Below are 19,009 nucleotides of genomic sequence, written 5' to 3'. Positions count from 1 at the left end.
GTACAAAGGTAAGGAATTAAGAAAAACTTTTTGAAGTTTGAAGATTTTTCTAACAAAATCATTGTCTTATTGCATCACCAAAGTGTAAGCTGGAAAAATGATTTTGATAAATTAATTGTTAGAACACCTGATTTGCTCTTCTGGAGTCAATGTAGTTTGTTTTTCTCAATAACCATAGAAGTAATAGGGTAAAGTAAAGACATTATGTGGATTTTTTGCTACAGCACTTCTGTCAAAATATGATTTAAATGAGTTAAGATGATAATGGATTTTCTACTATAAGCAAAGACCAAAAAAGTCAAAATAGCAATCCCAATTTTAGATTTGATAAATGAAAACAGCACATAGCAGAGTTTCGATCCATCGACCTCTGGGTTATGGGCCCAGCACGCTTCCGCTGCACCACTCTGCTGCTCATGGAAGTGCTAAGAACTCAAGGAGGGTTGATTCATCACAAGAACATGGCAATGTGTTCCATTTAATTAACGAAAAATCCTAAAATAACTGTCCAGATTAGAGACTTTATAAACTTTGGCAAAGAAACTTTCCAGATCAATCTTTCTTTGCAGTTGTTTGTTTATGTCTCATATAGGGTCTCTGTGGCGCAATTGGTTAGCGTGTTCAGCTGTTAACCGGAAAGTTGGTGGTTCAATACCACACAGGTACGAGAATCTTCTATTAGTCAAATTTTGGGGAATTTTAGGTAGAGAAGTCAACATGTCAAACTACCTTTTTTATGGTAGGGTTCAAGACTTTCTCTGAAACAATTATCTCTAAAGTGAGTTTAATTTGATTTAAGCCAATTTATTCAACATTTACAAAATACCTTAAGGTTAATGTTGTTCCTGGTGATATCTAATCAGCAGAATGCAACCTAGCAGCATTTTTAAGTGAAAGCCTGTGTTATGTTAAAACCAGGTCTTATCTTATCAGTACAAAGGTAAGGAATTAAGAAAAACTTTTTGAAGTTTGAAGATTTTTCTTACAAAATCATTGTCTTATTGCATCACCAAAGTGTAAGCTGGAAAGATGATTTTGATAAATTACTTGTTAGAACACCTGATTTGCTCTTCTGGAGTCAATGTAGTTTGTTTTTCTCAATAACCATAGAAGTAATAGGGTAAAGTAAAGACATTAAGTGGATTTTTTGCTACAGCACTTCTGTCAAAATATGATTAAAATGAGTTAAGATGATAATGGATTTTCTACTAAAAGCAAAGACCAAAAAAGTCAAAATAGCAATCCCAATTTTAGATTTGATAAATCAAAATAGCACATAGCAGAGGATGGTTTTGATCCATCGACCTCTGGGTTATGGGCCCAGCACGCTTCTGCTGCGCCACTCTGCTGCTCATGGAAGTGCTTAGAACTCAAGAAGGGTTGATTCATCACAAGAACATGGCAATGTGTTCCATTTAATTAACGAAAAATCCTAAAATAACTGTCCGATTAGAGACTTTATAAACTTTGGCAAGGAAACTTTCCAGATCAATCTTTCTTTGCAGTTGTTTGTTTATGTCTCATATAGGGTCTCTGTGGCGCAATTGGTTAGCGTGTTCGGCTGTTAACCGGAAAGTTGGTGGTTCAATACCACCCAGGGACGAGAATCTTCTATTAGTCAAATTTTGGGGAATTTTAGGTAGAGAAGTCAACATGTCTAACTACCTATTTTATGGTAGTGTTCAAGACTTTCTCTGAAACAATTATCTCTAAAGTGAGTTTAATTTGATTTAAGCCAATTTATTCAACAATTAGAAAATACCTGAAGGTTAATGTTGTTCCTGGTGATATCTAATCAGCAGAATGCAACCTAGCAGCATTTTTAAGTGAAAGCCTGTGTTATGTTATAACCCGGTGTTATCTTATCAGTACAAAGGTAAGGAATTAAGAAAAACTTTTTGAAGTTTGAAGATTTTTCTTACAAAATCATTGTCTTTTTGCATCACCAAAGTGTAAGCTGGAAAGATGATTTTGATAATTTACTTGTTAGAACACCTGATTTGCTCTTCTGGAGTCAATGTAGTTTGTTTTTCTCAATAACCATAGAAGTAATAGGGTAAAGTAAAGACATTATGTGCATTTTTTGCTACAGCACTTCTGTCAAAATACGAATTAAATGAGTTAAGATGATTATGGATTTTCTACTACAAGCAAAGACCAAAAAAGTCAAAATAGCAATCCCAATTTTAGATTTGATAAATGAAAATAGCACATAGCAGAGGATGGTTTCGATCCATCGACCTCTGGGTTATGGGCCCAGCAAGCTTCCGCTGCGCCACTCTGCTGCTCATGGAAGCGCTTAGAACTCAAGAAGGGTTGATTCATCTCAAGAACATGGCAATGTGTTCCTTTTAATTAACGAAAAATCCTAAAATAACTGTCCAGATTAGAGACTTTATAAACTTTGGCAAGGAAACTTTCCAGATCAATCTTTCTTAGGTGTTGTTTGTTTATGTATCACATAGGGTCTCTGTGGCGCAATTGGTTAGTGCGTTCGGCTGTTAACCGGAAGGTTGGTGGTTCAATACCACCCAGGGACGAGAATCTTCTATTAGTCAAATTTTGGGGAATTTTAGGTAGAGAAGTCAACATGTCTAACTACCTATTTTATGGTAGTGTTCAAGACTTTCTCTGAAACAATTATCTCTAAAGTGAGTTTAATTTGATTTAAGCCAATTTATTCAACAATTAGAAAATACCTGAAGGTTAATGTTGTTCCTGGTGATATCTAATCAGCAGAATGCAACCTAGCAGCATTTTTAAGTGAAAGCCTGTGTTATGTTATAACCCGGTGTTATCTTATCAGTACAAAGGTAAGGAATTAAGAAAAACTTTTTGAAGTTTGAAGATTTTTCTTACAAAATCATTGTCTTTTTGCATCACCAAAGTGTAAGCTGGAAAGATGATTTTGATAATTTACTTGTTAGAACACCTGATTTGCTCTTCTGGAGTCAATGTAGTTTGTTTTTCTCAATAACCATAGAAGTAATAGGGTAAAGTAAAGACATTATGTGCATTTTTTGCTACAGCACTTCTGTCAAAATACGAATTAAATGAGTTAAGATGATTATGGATTTTCTACTACAAGCAAAGACCAAAAAAGTCAAAATAGCAATCCCAATTTTAGATTTGATAAATGAAAATAGCACATAGCAGAGGATGGTTTCGATCCATCGACCTCTGGGTTATGGGCCCAGCAAGCTTCCGCTGCGCCACTCTGCTGCTCATGGAAGTGCTTAGAACTCAAGAAGGGTTGATTCATCTCAAGAACATGGCAATGTGTTCCTTTTAATTAACGAAAAATCCTAAAATAACTGTCCAGATTAGAGACTTTATAAACTTTGGCAAGGAAACTTTCCAGATCAATCTTTCTTTGCAGTTGTTTGTTTATGTCTCATATAGGGTCTCTGTGGCGCAATTGGTTAGCGTGTTCGGCTGTTAACCAGAAAGTTGGTGGTTCAATACCACCCAGGGACGAGAATCTTCTATTAGTCAAATTTTGGGGAATTTTAGGTAGAGAAGTCAACATGTCTAACTACCTATTTTATGGTAGGGTTCAAGACTTTCTCTGAAACAATTATCTCTAAAGTGAGTTTAATTTGATTTAAGCCAATTTATTCAACAATTAGAAAATACCTGAAGGTTAATGTTGTTCCTGGTGATATCTAATCAGCAGAATGCAACCTAGCAGCATTTTTAAGTGAAAGCCTGTGTTATGTTATAACCAGGTGTTATCTTATCAGTACAAAGGTAAGGAATTAAGAAAAACTTTTTGAAGTTTGAAGATTTTTCTTACAAAATCATTGTCTTTTTGCATCACCAAAGTGTAAGCTGGAAAGATAATTTTGATAAATTACTTGTTAGAACACCTGATTTGCTCTTCTGGTGTCAATGTAGTTTGTTTTTCTCAATAACCATAGAAGTAATAGGGTAAAGTAAAGACATTATGTGGATTTTTTGCTACAGCACTTCTGTCAAAATATGATTTAAATGAGTTAAGATGATAATGGATTTTCTACTATAAGCAAAGACCAAAAAAGTCAAAATAGCAATCCCAATTTTAGATTTGATAAATGAAAACAGCACATAGCAGAGTTTCGATCCATCGACCTCTGGGTTATGGGCCCAGCACACTTCCGCTGTGCCACTCTGCTGCTCATGGAAGTGCTTAGAACTCAAGAAGGGTTGATTCATCTCAAGAACATGGCAATGTGTTCCTTTTAAATAACAAAAAATCCGAAAATAACTGTCCAGATTAGAGACTTTATAAACTTTGGCATGTATCACATAGGGTCTCTGTGGCGCAATTGGTTAGCACATTCGGCTGTTAACCGGAAGGGTGGTGGTTCAATCCCACCCAGGGACAAGAATCTTCTATTAGTAAAATTTTGGGGAATTTTAGGTAGAGAAGTCAACATGTCAAACTACCTTTTTTATGGTAGGGTTCAAGAATTTCTCTGAAACAATTATCTCTAAAGTGAGTTTAATTTGATTTAAGCCAATTTATTCAACATTTAGAAAATACCTGAAGGTTAATGTTGTTCCTGGTGATATCTAATCAGCAGAATGCAACCTAGCAGCATTTTTAAGTGAAAGCCTGTGTTATGTTAAAACCAGGTCTTATCTTATCAGTACAAAGGTAAGGAATTAAGAAAAACTTTTTGAAGTTTGAAGATTTTTCTTACAAAATCATTGTCTTATTGCATCACTAAAGTGTAAGCTGGAAAGATGATTTTGATAAATTACTTGTTAGAACACCTGATTTGCTCTTCTGGAGTCAATGTAGTTTGTTTTTCTCAATAACCATAGAAGTAATAGGGTAAAGTAAAGACATTAAGTGGATTTTTTGCTACAGCACTTCTGTTAAAATATGATTAAAATGAGTTAAGATGATAATGGATTTTCTACTAAAAGCAAAGACCAAAAAAGTCAAAATAGCAATCCCAATTTTAGATTTGATAAATCAAAATAGCACATAGCAGAGGATGGTTTCAATCCATCGACCTCCGGGTTATGGGCCCAGCACGCTTCCGTTGCGCCACTCTGCTGCTCATGGAAGTGCTTAGAACTCAAGAAGGGTTGATTCATCTTAAGAACATGGCAATGTGTTCCTTTTAAATAACGAAAAATCCTAAAATAACTGTCCAGATTAGAGACTTTATAAACTTTGGCAAGGAAACTTTCCAGATCAATCTTTCTTTGCAGTTGTTTGTTTATGTCTCATATAGGGTCTCTGTGGCGCAATTGGTTAGCGCGTTCGCCTGTTTACCGGAAGGTTGGTGGTTCAATCCCACCCAGGGACGAGAATCTTCTATTAGTCAAATTTTGGGGAATTTTAGGTAGAGAAGTCAACATGTCTAACTACCTATTTTATGGTAGGGTTCAAGACTTTCTCTGAAACAATTATCTCTAAAGTGAGTTTAATTTGATTTAAGCCAATTTATTCAACAATTAGAAAATACCTGAAGGTTAATGTTGTTCCTGGTGATATCTAATCAGCAGAATGCAACCTAGCAGCATTTTTAAGTGAAAGCCTGTGTTATGTTATAACCAGGTGTTATCTTATCAGTACAAAGGTAAGGAATTAAGAAAAACTTTTTGAAGTTTGAAGATTTTTCTTACAAAATCATTGTCTTATTGCATCACCAAAGTGTAAACTGGAAAGATGATTTTGATAAATTACTTGTTTGAACACCTGATTTGCTCTTCTCTAGTCAATGTAGTTTGTTTTTCTCAATAACCATAGAAGTAATAGGGTAAAGTAAAGACATTATGTGGATTTTTTGCTACAGCACTTCTGTCAAAATATGATTTAAATGAGTTAAGATGATAATGGATTTTCTACTATAAGCAAAGACCAAAAAAGTCAAAATAGCAATCCCAATTTTAGATTTGATAAATGAAAACAGCACATAGCAGAGTTTCGATCCATCGACCTCTGGGCTATGGGCCCAGCACGCTTCCGCTGCGCCACTCTGCTGCTCATGGAAGTGCTAAGAACTCAAGGAGGGTTGATTCATCTCAAGAACATGGCAATGTGTTCCTTTTAAATAACGAAAAATCCTAAAATAACTGTCCAGATTAGAGACTTTATAAACTTTGGCAAGGAAACTTTCCAGATCAATCTTTCTTAGGTGTTGTTTGTTTATGTATCACATAGGGTCTCTGTGGCGCAATTGGTTAGCGCGTTCGGCTGTTAACCGGAAGGTTGGTGGTTCAATCCCACCCAGGGACGAGAATCTTCTATTAGTCAAATTTTGGGGAATTTTAGGTAGAGAAGTCAACATGTCAAACTACCTTTTTTATGGTAGGGTTCAAGACTTTCTCTGAAACAATTATCTCTAAAGTGAGTTTAATTTGATTTAAGCCAATTTATTCAACATTTACAAAATACCTGAAGGTTAATGTTGTTCCTGGTGATATGTAATCAGCAGAATGCAACCTAGCAGCATTTTTAAGTGAAAGCCTGTGTTATGTTAAAACCAGGTCTTATCTTATCAGTACAAAGGTAAGGAATTAAGAAAAACTTTTTGAAGTTTGAAGATTTTTCTTACAAAATCATTGTCTTATTGCATCACCAAAGTGTAAGCTGGAAAGATGATTTTGATAAATTACTTGTTAGAACACCTGATTTGCTCTTCTGGAGTCAATGTAGTTTGTTTTTCTCAATAACCATAGAAGTAATAGGGTAAAGTAAAGACATTAAGTGGATTTTTTGCTACAGCACTTCTGTCAAAATATGATTAAAATGAGTTAAGATGATAATGGATTTTCTACTAAAAGCAAAGACCAAAAAAGTCAAAATAGCAATCCCAATTTTAGATTTGATAAATCAAAATAGCACATAGCAGAGGATGGTTTTGATCCATCGACCTCTGGGTTATGGGCACAGCATGCTTCTGCTGCGCCACTCTGCTGCTCATGGAAGTGCTTAGAACTCAAGAAGGGTTGATTCATCACAAGAACATGGCAATGTGTTCCATTTAATTAACGAAAAATCCTAAAATAACTGTCCAGATTAGAGACTTTATAAACTTTGGCAAGGAAACTTTCCAGATCAATCTTTCTTTGCAGTTGTTTGTTTATGTCTCATATAGGGTCTCTGTGGCGCAATTGGTTAGCGTGTTTGGCTGTTAACCGGAAAGTTGGTGGTTCAATACCACCCAGGGACGAGAATCTTCTATTAGTCAAATTTTGGGGAATTTTAGGTAGAGAAGTCAACATGTCAAACTACCTTTTTTATGGTAGGGTTCAAGACTTTCTCTGAAACAATTATCTCTAAAGTGAGTTTAATTTGATTTAAGCCAATTTATTCAACATTTACAAAATACCTTAAGGTTAATGTTGTTCCTGGTGATATCTAATCAGCAGAATGCAACCTAGCAGCATTTTTAAGTGAAAGCCTGTGTTATGTTAAAACCAGGTCTTATCTTATCAGTACAAAGGTAAGGAATTAAGAAAAACTTTTTGAAGTTTGAAGATTTTTCTTACAAAATCATTGTCTTATTGCATCACCAAAGTGTAAGCTGGAAAGATGATTTTGATAAATTACTTGTTAGAACACCTGATTTGCTCTTCTGGAGTCAATGTAGTTTGTTTTTCTCAATAACCATAGAAGTAATAGGGTAAAGTAAAGACATTAAGTGGATTTTTTGCTACAGCACTTCTGTCAAAATATGATTAAAATGAGTTAAGATGATAATGGATTTTCTACTAAAAGCAAAGACCAAAAAAGTCAAAATAGCAATCCCAATTTTAGATTTGATAAATCAAAATAGCACATAGCAGAGGATGGTTTCAATCCATCGACCTCCGGGTTATGGGCCCAGCACGCTTCCGTTGCGCCACTCTGCTGCTCATGGAAGTGCTTAGAACTCAAGAAGGGTTGATTCATCTTAAGAACATGGCAATGTGTTCCTTTTAAATAACGAAAAATCCTAAAATAACTGTCCAGATTAGAGACTTTATAAACTTTGGCAAGGAAACTTTCCAGATCAATCTTTCTTTGCAGTTGTTTGTTTATGTCTCATATAGGGTCTCTGTGGCGCAATTGGTTAGCGCGTTCGGCTGTTTACCGGAAGGTTGGTGGTTCAATCCCACCCAGGGACGAGAATCTTCTATTAGTCAAATTTTGGGGAATTTTAGGTAGAGAAGTCAACATGTCTAACTACCTATTTTATGGTAGGGTTCAAGACTTTCTCTGAAACAATTATCTCTAAAGTGAGTTTAATTTGATTTAAGCCAATTTATTCAACAATTAGAAAATACCTGAAGGTTAATGTTGTTCCTGGTGATATCTAATCAGCAGAATGCAACCTAGCAGCATTTTTAAGTGAAAGCCTGTGTTATGTTATAACCAGGTGTTATCTTATCAGTACAAAGGTAAGGAATTAAGAAAAACTTTTTGAAGTTTGAAGATTTTTCTTACAAAATCATTGTCTTATTGCATCACCAAAGTGTAAACTGGAAAGATGATTTTGATAAATTACTTGTTTGAACACCTGATTTGCTCTTCTCTAGTCAATGTAGTTTGTTTTTCTCAATAACCATAGAAGTAATAGGGTAAAGTAAAGACATTATGTGGATTTTTTGCTACTGCACTTCTGTCAAAATATGATTTAAATGAGTTAAGATGATAATGGATTTTCTACTATAAGCAAAGACCAAAAAAGTCAAAATAGCAATCCCAATTTTAGATTTGATAAATGAAAACAGCACATAGCAGAGTTTCGATCCATCGACCTCTGGGTTATGGGCCCAGCACGCTTCCGCTGCGCCACTCTGCTGCTCATGGAAGTGCTAAGAACTCAAGGAGGGTTGATTCATCTCAAGAACATGGCAATGTGTTCCTTTTAAATAACGAAAAATCCTAAAATAACTGTCCAGATTAGAGACTTTATAAACTTTGGCAAGGAAACTTTCCAGATCAATCTTTCTTAGGTGTTGTTTGTTTATGTATCACATAGGGTCTCTGTGGCGCAATTGGTTAGCGCGTTCGGCTGTTAACCAGAAGGTTGGTGGTTCATTCCCACCCAGGGACGAGAATCTTCTATTAGTCAAATTTTGGGGAATTTTAGGTAGAGAAGTCAACATGTCAAACTACCTTTTTTATGGTAGGATTCAAGACTTTCTCTGAAACAATTATCTCTAAAGTGAGTTTAATTTGATTTAAGCCAATTTATTCAACATTTACAAAATACCTGAAGGTTAATGTTGTTCCTGGTGATATGTAATCAGCAGAATGCAACCTAGCAGCATTTTTAAGTGAAAGCCTGTGTTATGTTAAAACCAGGTTTTATCTTATCAGTACAAAGGTAAGGAATTAAGAAAAACTTTTTGAAGTTTGAAGATTTTTCTTACAAAATCATTGTCTTATTGCATCACCAAAGTGTAAGCTGGAAAGATGATTTTGATAAATTACTTGTTAGAACACCTGATTTGCTCTTCTGGAGTCAATGTAGTTTGTTTTTCTCAATAACCATAGAAGTAATAGGGTAAAGTAAAGACATTAAGTGGATTTTTTGCTACAGCACTTCTGTCAAAATATGATTAAAATGAGTTAAGATGATAATGGATTTTCTACTAAAAGCAAAGACCAAAAAAGTCAAAATAGCAATCCCAATTTTAGATTTGATAAATCAAAATAGCACATAGCAGAGGATGGTTTTGATCCATCGACCTCTGGGTTATGGGCACAGCATGCTTCTGCTGCGCCACTCTGCTGCTCATGGAAGTGCTTAGAACTCAAGAAGGGTTGATTCATCACAAGAACATGGCAATGTGTTCCATTTAATTAACGAAAAATCCTAAAATAACTGTCCAGATTAGAGACTTTATAAACTTTGGCAAGGAAACTTTCCAGATCAATCTTTCTTTGCAGTTGTTTGTTTATGTCTCATATAGGGTCTCTGTGGCGCAATTGGTTAGCGTGTTTGGCTGTTAACCGGAAAGTTGGTGGTTCAATACCACCCAGGGACGAGAATCTTCTATTAGTCAAATTTTGGGGAATTTTAGGTAGAGAAGTCAACATGTCAAACTACCTTTTTTATGGTAGGGTTCAAGACTTTCTCTGAAACAATTATCTCTAAAGTGAGTTTAATTTGATTTAAGCCAATTTATTCAACATTTACAAAATACCTTAAGGTTAATGTTGTTCCTGGTGATATCTAATCAGCAGAATGCAACCTAGCAGCATTTTTAAGTGAAAGCCTGTGTTATGTTAAAACCAGGTCTTATCTTATCAGTACAAAGGTAAGGAATTAAGAAAAACTTTTTGAAGTTTGAAGATTTTTCTTACAAAATCATTGTCTTATTGCATCACCAAAGTGTAAGCTGGAAAGATGATTTTGATAAATTACTTGTTAGAACACCTGATTTGCTCTTCTGGAGTCAATGTAGTTTGTTTTTCTCAATAACCATAGAAGTAATAGGGTAAAGTAAAGACATTAAGTGGATTTTTTGCTACAGCACTTCTGTCAAAATATGATTAAAATGAGTTAAGATGATAATGGATTTTCTACTAAAAGCAAAGACCAAAAAAGTCAAAATAGCAATCCCAATTTTAGATTTGATAAATCAAAATAGCACATAGCAGAGGATGGTTTCAATCCATCGACCTCCGGGTTATGGGCCCAGCACGCTTCCGTTGCGCCACTCTGCTGCTCATGGAAGTGCTTAGAACTCAAGAAGGGTTGATTCATCTTAAGAACATGGCAATGTGTTCCTTTTAAATAACGAAAAATCCTAAAATAACTGTCCAGATTAGAGACTTTATAAACTTTGGCAAGGAAACTTTCCAGATCAATCTTTCTTTGCAGTTGTTTGTTTATGTCTCATATAGGGTCTCTGTGGCGCAATTGGTTAGCGCGTTCGGCTGTTTACCGGAAGGTTGGTGGTTCAATCCCACCCAGGGACGAGAATCTTCTATTAGTCAAATTTTGGGGAATTTTAGGTAGAGAAGTCAACATGTCTAACTACCTATTTTATGGTAGGGTTCAAGACTTTCTCTGAAACAATTATCTCTAAAGTGAGTTTAATTTGATTAAAGCCAATTTATTCAACAATTAGAAAATACCTGAAGGTTAATGTTGTTCCTGGTGATATCTAATCAGCAGAATGCAACCTAGCAGCATTTTTAAGTGAAAGCCTGTGTTATGTTATAACCAGGTGTTATCTTATCAGTACAAAGGTAAGGAATTAAGAAAAACTTTTTGAAGTTTGAAGATTTTTCTTACAAAATCATTGTCTTATTGCATCACCAAAGTGTAAACTGGAAAGATGATTTTGATAAATTACTTGTTTGAACACCTGATTTGCTCTTCTCTAGTCAATGTAGTTTGTTTTTCTCAATAACCATAGAAGTAATAGGGTAAAGTAAAGACATTATGTGGATTTTTTGCTACTGCACTTCTGTCAAAATATGATTTAAATGAGTTAAGATGATAATGGATTTTCTACTATAAGCAAAGACCAAAAAAGTCAAAATAGCAATCCCAATTTTAGATTTGATAAATGAAAACAGCACATAGCAGAGTTTCGATCCATCGACCTCTGGGTTATGGGCCCAGCACGCTTCCGCTGCGCCACTCTGCTGCTCATGGAAGTGCTAAGAACTCAAGGAGGGTTGATTCATCTCAAGAACATGGCAATGTGTTCCTTTTAAATAACGAAAAATCCTAAAATAACTGTCCAGATTAGAGACTTTATAAACTTTGGCAAGGAAACTTTCCAGATCAATCTTTCTTAGGTGTTGTTTGTTTATGTATCACATAGGGTCTCTGTGGCGCAATTGGTTAGCGCGTTCGGCTGTTAACCGGAAGGTTGGTGGTTCAATCCCACCCAGGGACGAGAATCTTCTATTAGTCAAATTTTGGGGAATTTTAGGTAGAGAAGTCAACATGTCAAACTACCTTTTTTATGGTAGGATTCAAGACTTTCTCTGAAACAATTATCTCTAAAGTGAGTTTAATTTGATTTAAGCCAATTTATTCAACATTTACAAAATACCTGAAGGTTAATGTTGTTCCTGGTGATATGTAATCAGCAGAATGCAACCTAGCAGCATTTTTAAGTGAAAGCCTGTGTTATGTTAAAACCAGGTCTTATCTTATCAGTACAAAGGTAAGGAATTAAGAAAAACTTTTTGAAGTTTGAAGATTTTTCTTACAAAATCATTGTCTTATTGCATCACCAAAGTGTAAGCTGGAAAGATGATTTTGATAAATTACTTGTTAGAACACCTGATTTGCTCTTCTGGAGTCAATGTAGTTTGTTTTTCTCAATAACCATAGAAGTAATAGGGTAAAGTAAAGACATTAAGTGGATTTTTTGCTACAGCACTTCTGTCAAAATATGATTAAAATGAGTTAAGATGATAATGGATTTTCTACTAAAAGCAAAGACCAAAAAAGTCAAAATAGCAATCCCAATTTTAGATTTGATAAATCAAAATAGCACATAGCAGAGGATGGTTTTGATCCATCGACCTCTGGGTTATGGGCACAGCATGCTTCTGCTGCGCCACTCTGCTGCTCATGGAAGTGCTTAGAAGTCAAGAAGGGTTGATTCATCACAAGAACATGGCAATGTGTTCCATTTAATTAACGAAAAATCCTAAAATAACTGTCCAGATTAGAGACTTTATAAACTTTGGCAAGGAAACTTTCCAGATCAATCTTTCTTTGCAGTTGTTTGTTTATGTCTCATATAGGGTCTCTGTGGCGCAATTGGTTAGCGTGTTCGGCTGTTAACCGGAAAGTTGGTGGTTCAATACCACCCAGGGACGAGAATCTTCTATTAGTCAAATTTTGGGGAATTTTAGGTAGAGAAGTCAACATGTCAAACTACCTTTTTTATGGTAGGGTTCAAGACTTTCTCTGAAACAATTATCTCTAAAGTGAGTTTAATTTGATTTAAGCCAATTTATTCAACATTTACAAAATACCTTAAGGTTAATGTTGTTCCTGGTGATATCTAATCAGCAGAATGCAACCTAGCAGCATTTTTAAGTGAAAGCCTGTGTTATGTTAAAACCAGGTCTTATCTTATCAGTACAAAGGTAAGGAATTAAGAAAAACTTTTTGAAGTTTGAAGATTTTTCTTACAAAATCATTGTCTTATTGCATCACCAAAGTGTAAGCTGGAAAGATGATTTTGATAAATTACTTGTTAGAACACCTGATTTGCTCTTCTGGAGTCAATGTAGTTTGTTTTTCTCAATAACCATAGAAGTAATAGGGTAAAGTAAAGACAGTAAGTGGATTTTTTGCTACAGCACTTCTGTCAAAATACGAATTAAATGAGTTAAGATGATTATGGATTTTCTACTACAAGCAAAGACCAAAAAAGTCAAAATAGCAATCCCAATTTTAGATTTGATAAATGAAAATAGCACATAGCAGAGGATGGTTTCGATCCATCGACCTCTGGGTTATGGGCCCAGCAAGCTTCCGCTGCGCCACTCTGCTGCTCATGGAAGTGCTTAGAACTCAAGAAGGGTTGATTCATCTCAAGAACATGGCAATGTGTTCCTTTTAATTGTCGAAAAATCCTAAAATAACTGTCCAGATTAGAGACTTTATAAACTTTGGCAAGGAAACTTTCCAGATCAATCTTTCTTTGCAGTTGTTTGTTTATGTCTCATATAGGGTCTCTGTGGCGCAATTGGTTAGCGTGTTCGGCTGTTAACCAGAAAGTTGGTGGTTCAATACCACCCAGGGACGAGAATCTTCTATTAGTCAAATTTTGGGGAATTTTAGGTAGAGAAGTCAACATGTCTAACTACCTATTTTATGGTAGGGTTCAAGACTTTCTCTGAAACAATTATCTCTAAAGTGAGTTTAATTTGATTTAAGCCAATTTATTCAACAATTAGAAAATACCTGAAGGTTAATGTTGTTCCTGGTGATATCTAATCAGCAGAATGCAACCTAGCAGCATTTTTAAGTGAAAGCCTGTGTTATGTTAAAACCAGGTCTTATCTTATCAGTACAAAGGTAAGGAATTATGAAAAACTTTTTGAAGTTTGAAGATTTTTCTTACAAAATCATTGTCTTATTGCATCACCAAAGTGTAAGCTGGAAAGATGATTTTGATAAATTACTTGTTAGAACACCTGATTTGCTCTTCTGGAGTCAATGTAGTTTGTTTTTCTCAATAACCATAGAAGTAATAGGGTAAAGTAAAGACATTAAGTGGATTTTTTGCTACAGCACTTCTGTCAAAATATGATTAAAATGAGTTAAGATGATAATGGATTTTCTACTAAAAGCAAAGACCAAAAAAGTCAAAATAGCAATCCCATTTTTAGATTTGATAAATGAAAATAGCACATAGCAGAGGATGGTTTCGATCCATCGACCTCTGGGTTATGGGCCCAGCACACTTCCGCTGTGCCACTCTGCTGCTCATGGAAGTGCTTAGAACTCAAGAAGGGTTGATTCATCACAAGAACATGGCAATGTGTTCCTTTTAATTAATGAAAAATCCTAAAATAACTATCCAGATTAGAGACTTTATAAACTTTGGCAAGGAAACGTTCCAGATCAATGTTTCTTAGCTGCTGTTTGTTTATGTCTCATATAGGGTCTCTGTGGCGCAATTGGTTAGCGTGTTCGGCTGTTAACCGGAAAGTTGGTGGTTCAATACCACCCAGGGACGAGAATCTTCTATTAGTCAAATTTTGGGGAATTTTAGGTAGAGAAGTCAACATGTCTAACTACCTATTTTATGGTAGTGTTCAAGACTTTCTCTGAAACAATTATCTCTAAAGTGAGTTTAATTTGATTTAAGCCAATTTATTCAACAATTAGAAAATACCTGAAGGTTAATGTTGTTCCTGGTGATATCTAATCAGCAGAATGCAACCTAGCAGCATTTTTAAGTGAAAGCCTGTGTTATGTTATAACCCGGTGTTATCTTATCAGTACAAAGGTAAGGAATTAAGAAAAACTTTTTGAAGTTTGAAGATTTTTCTTACAAAATCATTGTCTTTTTGCATCACCAAAGTGTAAGCTGGAAAGATGATTTTGATAATTTACTTGTTAGAACACCTGATTTGCTCTTCTGGAGTCAATGTAGTTTGTTTTTCTCAATAACCATAGAAGTAATAGGGTAAAGTAAAGACATTATGTGCATTTTTTGCTACAGCACTTCTGTCAAAATACGAATTAAATGAGTTAAGATGATTATGGATTTTCTACTACAAGCAAAGACCAAAAAAGTCAAAATAGCAATCCCAATTTTAGATTTGATAAATGAAAATAGCACATAGCAGAGGATGGTTTCGATCCATCGACCTCTGGGTTATGGGCCCAGCAAGCTTCCGCTGCGCCACTCTGCTGCTCATGGAAGTGCTTAGAACTCAAGAAGGGTTGATTCATCTCAAGAACATGGCAATGTGTTCCTTTTAATTAACGAAAAATCCTAAAATAACTGTCCAGATTAGAGACTTTATAAACTTTGGCAAGGAAACTTTCCAGATCAATCTTTCTTTGCAGTTGTTTGTTTATGTCTCATATAGGGTCTCTGTGGCGCAATTGGTTAGCGTGTTCGGCTGTTAACCAGAAAGTTGGTGGTTCAATACCACCCAGGGACGAGAATCTTCTATTAGTCAAATTTTGGGGAATTTTAGGTAGAGAAGTCAACATGTCTAACTACCTATTTTATGGTAGGGTTCAAGACTTTCTCTGAAACAATTATCTCTAAAGTGAGTTTAATTTGATTTAAGCCAATTTATTCAACAATTAGAAAATACCTGAAGGTTAATGTTGTTCCTGGTGATATCTAATCAGCAGAATGCAACCTAGCAGCATTTTTAAGTGAAAGCCTGTGTTATGTTATAACCAGGTGTTATCTTATCAGTACAAAGGTAAGGAATTAAGAAAAACTTTTTGAAGTTTGAAGATTTTTCTTACAAAATCATTGTCTTTTTGCATCACCAAAGTGTAAGCTGGAAAGATAATTTTGATAAATTACTTGTTAGAACACCTGATTTGCTCTTCTGGAGTCAATGTAGTTTGTTTTTCTCAATAACCATAGAAGTAATAGGGTAAAGTAAAGACATTATGTGGATTTTTTGCTACAGCACTTCTGTCAAAATATGATTTAAATGAGTTAAGATGATAATGGATTTTCTACTATAAGCAAAGACCAAAAAAGTCAAAATAGCAATCCCAATTTTAGATTTGATAAATGAAAACAGCACATAGCAGAGTTTCGATCCATCGACCTCTGGGTTATGGGCCCAGCACACTTCCGCTGTGCCACTCTGCTGCTCATGGAAGTGCTTAGAACTCAAGAAGGGTTGATTCATCTCAAGAACATGGCAATGTGTTCCTTTTAAATAACAAAAAATCCGAAAATAACTGTCCAGATTAGAGACTTTATAAACTTTGGCAAGGAAACGTTCCAGATCAATGTTTCTTAGCTGCTGTTTGTTTATGTCTCATATAGGGTCTCTGTGGCGCAATTGGTTAGCGTGTTCGGCTGTTAACCGGAAAGTTGGTGGTTCAATACCACCCAGGGACGAGAATCTTCTATTAGTCAAATTTTGGGGAATTTTAGGTAGAGAAGTCAACATGTCTAACTACCTATTTTATGGTAGTGTTCAAGACTTTCTCTGAAACAATTATCTCTAAAGTGAGTTTAATTTGATTTAAGCCAATTTATTCAACAATTAGAAAATACCTGAAGGTTAATGTTGTTCCTGGTGATATCTAATCAGCAGAATGCAACCTAGCAGCATTTTTAAGTGAAAGCCTGTGTTATGTTATAACCCGGTGTTATCTTATCAGTACAAAGGTAAGGAATTAAGAAAAACTTTTTGAAGTTTGAAGATTTTTCTTACAAAATCATTGTCTTTTTGCATCACCAAAGTGTAAGCTGGAAAGATGATTTTGATAATTTACTTGTTAGAACACCTGATTTGCTCTTCTGGAGTCAATGTAGTTTGTTTTTCTCAATAACCATAGAAGTAATAGGGTAAAGTAAAGACATTATGTGCATTTTTTGCTACAGCACTTCTGTCAAAATACGAATTAAATGAGTTAAGATGATTATGGATTTTCTACTACAAGCAAAGACCAAAAAAGTCAAAATAGCAATCCCAATTTTAGATTTGATAAATGAAAATAGCACATAGCAGAGGATGGTTTCGATCCATCGACCTCTGGGTTATGGGCCCAGCAAGCTTCCGCTGCGCCACTCTGCTGCTCATGGAAGTGCTTAGAACTCAAGAAGGGTTGATTCATCTCAAGAACATGGCAATGTGTTCCTTTTAATTAACGAAAAATCCTAAAATAACTGTCCAGATTAGAGACTTTATAAACTTTGGCAAGGAAACTTTCCAGATCAATCTTTCTTTGCAGTTGTTTGTTTATGTCTCATATAGGGTCTCTGTGGCGCAATTGGTTAGCGTGTTCGGCTGTTAACCAGAAAGTTGGTGGTTCAATACCACCCAGGGACGAGAATCTTCTATTAGTCAAATTTTGGGGAATTTTAGGTAGAGAAGTCAACATGTCTAACTACCTATTTTATGGTAGGGTTCAAGACTTTCTCTGAAACAATTATCTCTAAAGTGAGTTTAATTTGATTTAAGCCAATTTATTCAACAATTAGAAAATACCTGAAGGTTAATGTTGTTCCTGGTGATATCTAATCAGCAGAATGCAACCTAGCAGCATTTTTAAGTGAAAGCCTGTGTTATGTTATAACCAGGTGTTATCTTATCAGTACAAAGGTAAGGAATTAAGAAAAACTTTTTGAAGTTTGAAGATTTTTCTTACAAAATCATTGTCTTTTTGCATCACCAAAGTGTAAGCTGGAAAGATAATTTTGATAAATTACTTGTTAGAACACCTGATTTGCTCTTCTGGAGTCAATGTAGTTTGTTTTTCTCAATAACCATAGAAGTAATAGGGTAAAGTAAAGACATTATGTGGATTTTTTGCTACAGCACTTCTGTCAAAATATGATTTAAATGAGTTAAGATGATAATGGATTTTCTACTATAAGCAAAGACCAAAAAAGTCAAAATAGCAATCCCAATTTTAGATTTGATAAATGAAAACAGCACATAGCAGAGTTTCGATCCATCGACCTCTGGGTTATGGGCCCAGCACACTTCCGCTGTGCCACTCTGCTGCTCATGGAAGTGCTTAGAACTCAAGAAGGGTTGATTCATCTCAAGAACATGGCAATGTGTTCCTTTTAAATAACAAAAAATCCGAAAATAACTGTCCAGATTAGAGACTTTATAAACTTTGGCATGTATCACATAGGGTCTCTGTGGCACAATTGGTTAGCACATTCGGCTGTTAACCGGAAGGGTGGTGGTTCAATCCCACCCAGGGACGAGAATCTTCTATTAGTCAAATTTTGGGGAATTTTAGGTAGAGAAGTCAACATGTCAAACTACCTTTTTTATGGTAGGGTTCAAGAATTTCTCTGAAACAATTATCTCTAAAGTGAGTTTAATTTGATTTAAGCCAATTTATTCAACATTTAGAAAATACCTGAAGGTTAATGTTGTTCCTGGTGATATCTAATCAGCAGAATGCAACCTAGCAGCATTTTTAAGTGAAAGCCTGTGTTATGTTAAAACCAGGTCTTATCTTATCAGTACAAAGGTAAGGAATTAAGAAAAACTTTTTGAAGTTTGAAGATTTTTCTTACAAAATCATTGTCTTATTGCATCACCAAAGTGTAAGCTGGAAAGATGATTTTGATAAATTACTTGTTAGAACACCTGATTTGCTCTTCTGGAGTCAATGTAGTTTGTTTTTCTCAATAACCATAGAAGTAATAGGGTAAAGTAAAGACATTAAGTGGATTTTTTGCTACAGCACTTCTGTTAAAATATGATTAAAATGAGTTAAGATGATAATGGATTTTCTACTAAAAGCAAAGACCAAAAAAGTCAAAATAGCAATCCCAATTTTAGATTTGATAAATCAAAATAGCACATAGCAGAGGATGGTTTCAATCCATCGACCTCCGGGTTATGGGCCCA

At 35.1% G+C, this 19,009-nt stretch overlaps 5 non-coding genes across 5 annotated transcripts; all 5 read left to right on the top strand.

Moving 5' to 3' along the window:
• Nucleotides 1–4,292: 4,292 nt before the first annotated feature.
• Nucleotides 4,293–4,366, top strand: TRNAN-GUU (transfer RNA asparagine (anticodon GUU)). Its single transcript has one exon. It is a non-coding gene; the product is annotated as a tRNA-Asn (tRNA).
• Nucleotides 4,367–6,161: 1,795 nt separating this feature from the next.
• Nucleotides 6,162–6,235, top strand: TRNAN-GUU (transfer RNA asparagine (anticodon GUU)). The gene has a single exon. It is a non-coding gene; the product is annotated as a tRNA-Asn (tRNA).
• A 1,800-nt stretch (nucleotides 6,236–8,035) lies between these two features.
• On the top strand, nucleotides 8,036–8,109 carry TRNAN-GUU (transfer RNA asparagine (anticodon GUU)). Its single transcript has one exon. It is a non-coding gene; the product is annotated as a tRNA-Asn (tRNA).
• A 2,732-nt stretch (nucleotides 8,110–10,841) lies between these two features.
• Nucleotides 10,842–10,915, top strand: TRNAN-GUU (transfer RNA asparagine (anticodon GUU)). Its single transcript has one exon. It is a non-coding gene; the product is annotated as a tRNA-Asn (tRNA).
• An 858-nt stretch (nucleotides 10,916–11,773) lies between these two features.
• TRNAN-GUU (transfer RNA asparagine (anticodon GUU)) lies at nucleotides 11,774–11,847 on the top strand. The gene has a single exon. It is a non-coding gene; the product is annotated as a tRNA-Asn (tRNA).
• Nucleotides 11,848–19,009: the final 7,162 nt, after the last annotated feature.

This window comes from Taudactylus pleione, unplaced genomic scaffold (genome assembly GCF_031769625.1).
Source record: "Taudactylus pleione unplaced genomic scaffold, aTauple2 ptg000134l, whole genome shotgun sequence".
NCBI lineage: Eukaryota > Metazoa > Chordata > Amphibia > Anura > Myobatrachidae > Taudactylus > Taudactylus pleione.
This window is presented reverse-complemented; position numbering and strand designations above follow the sequence as displayed.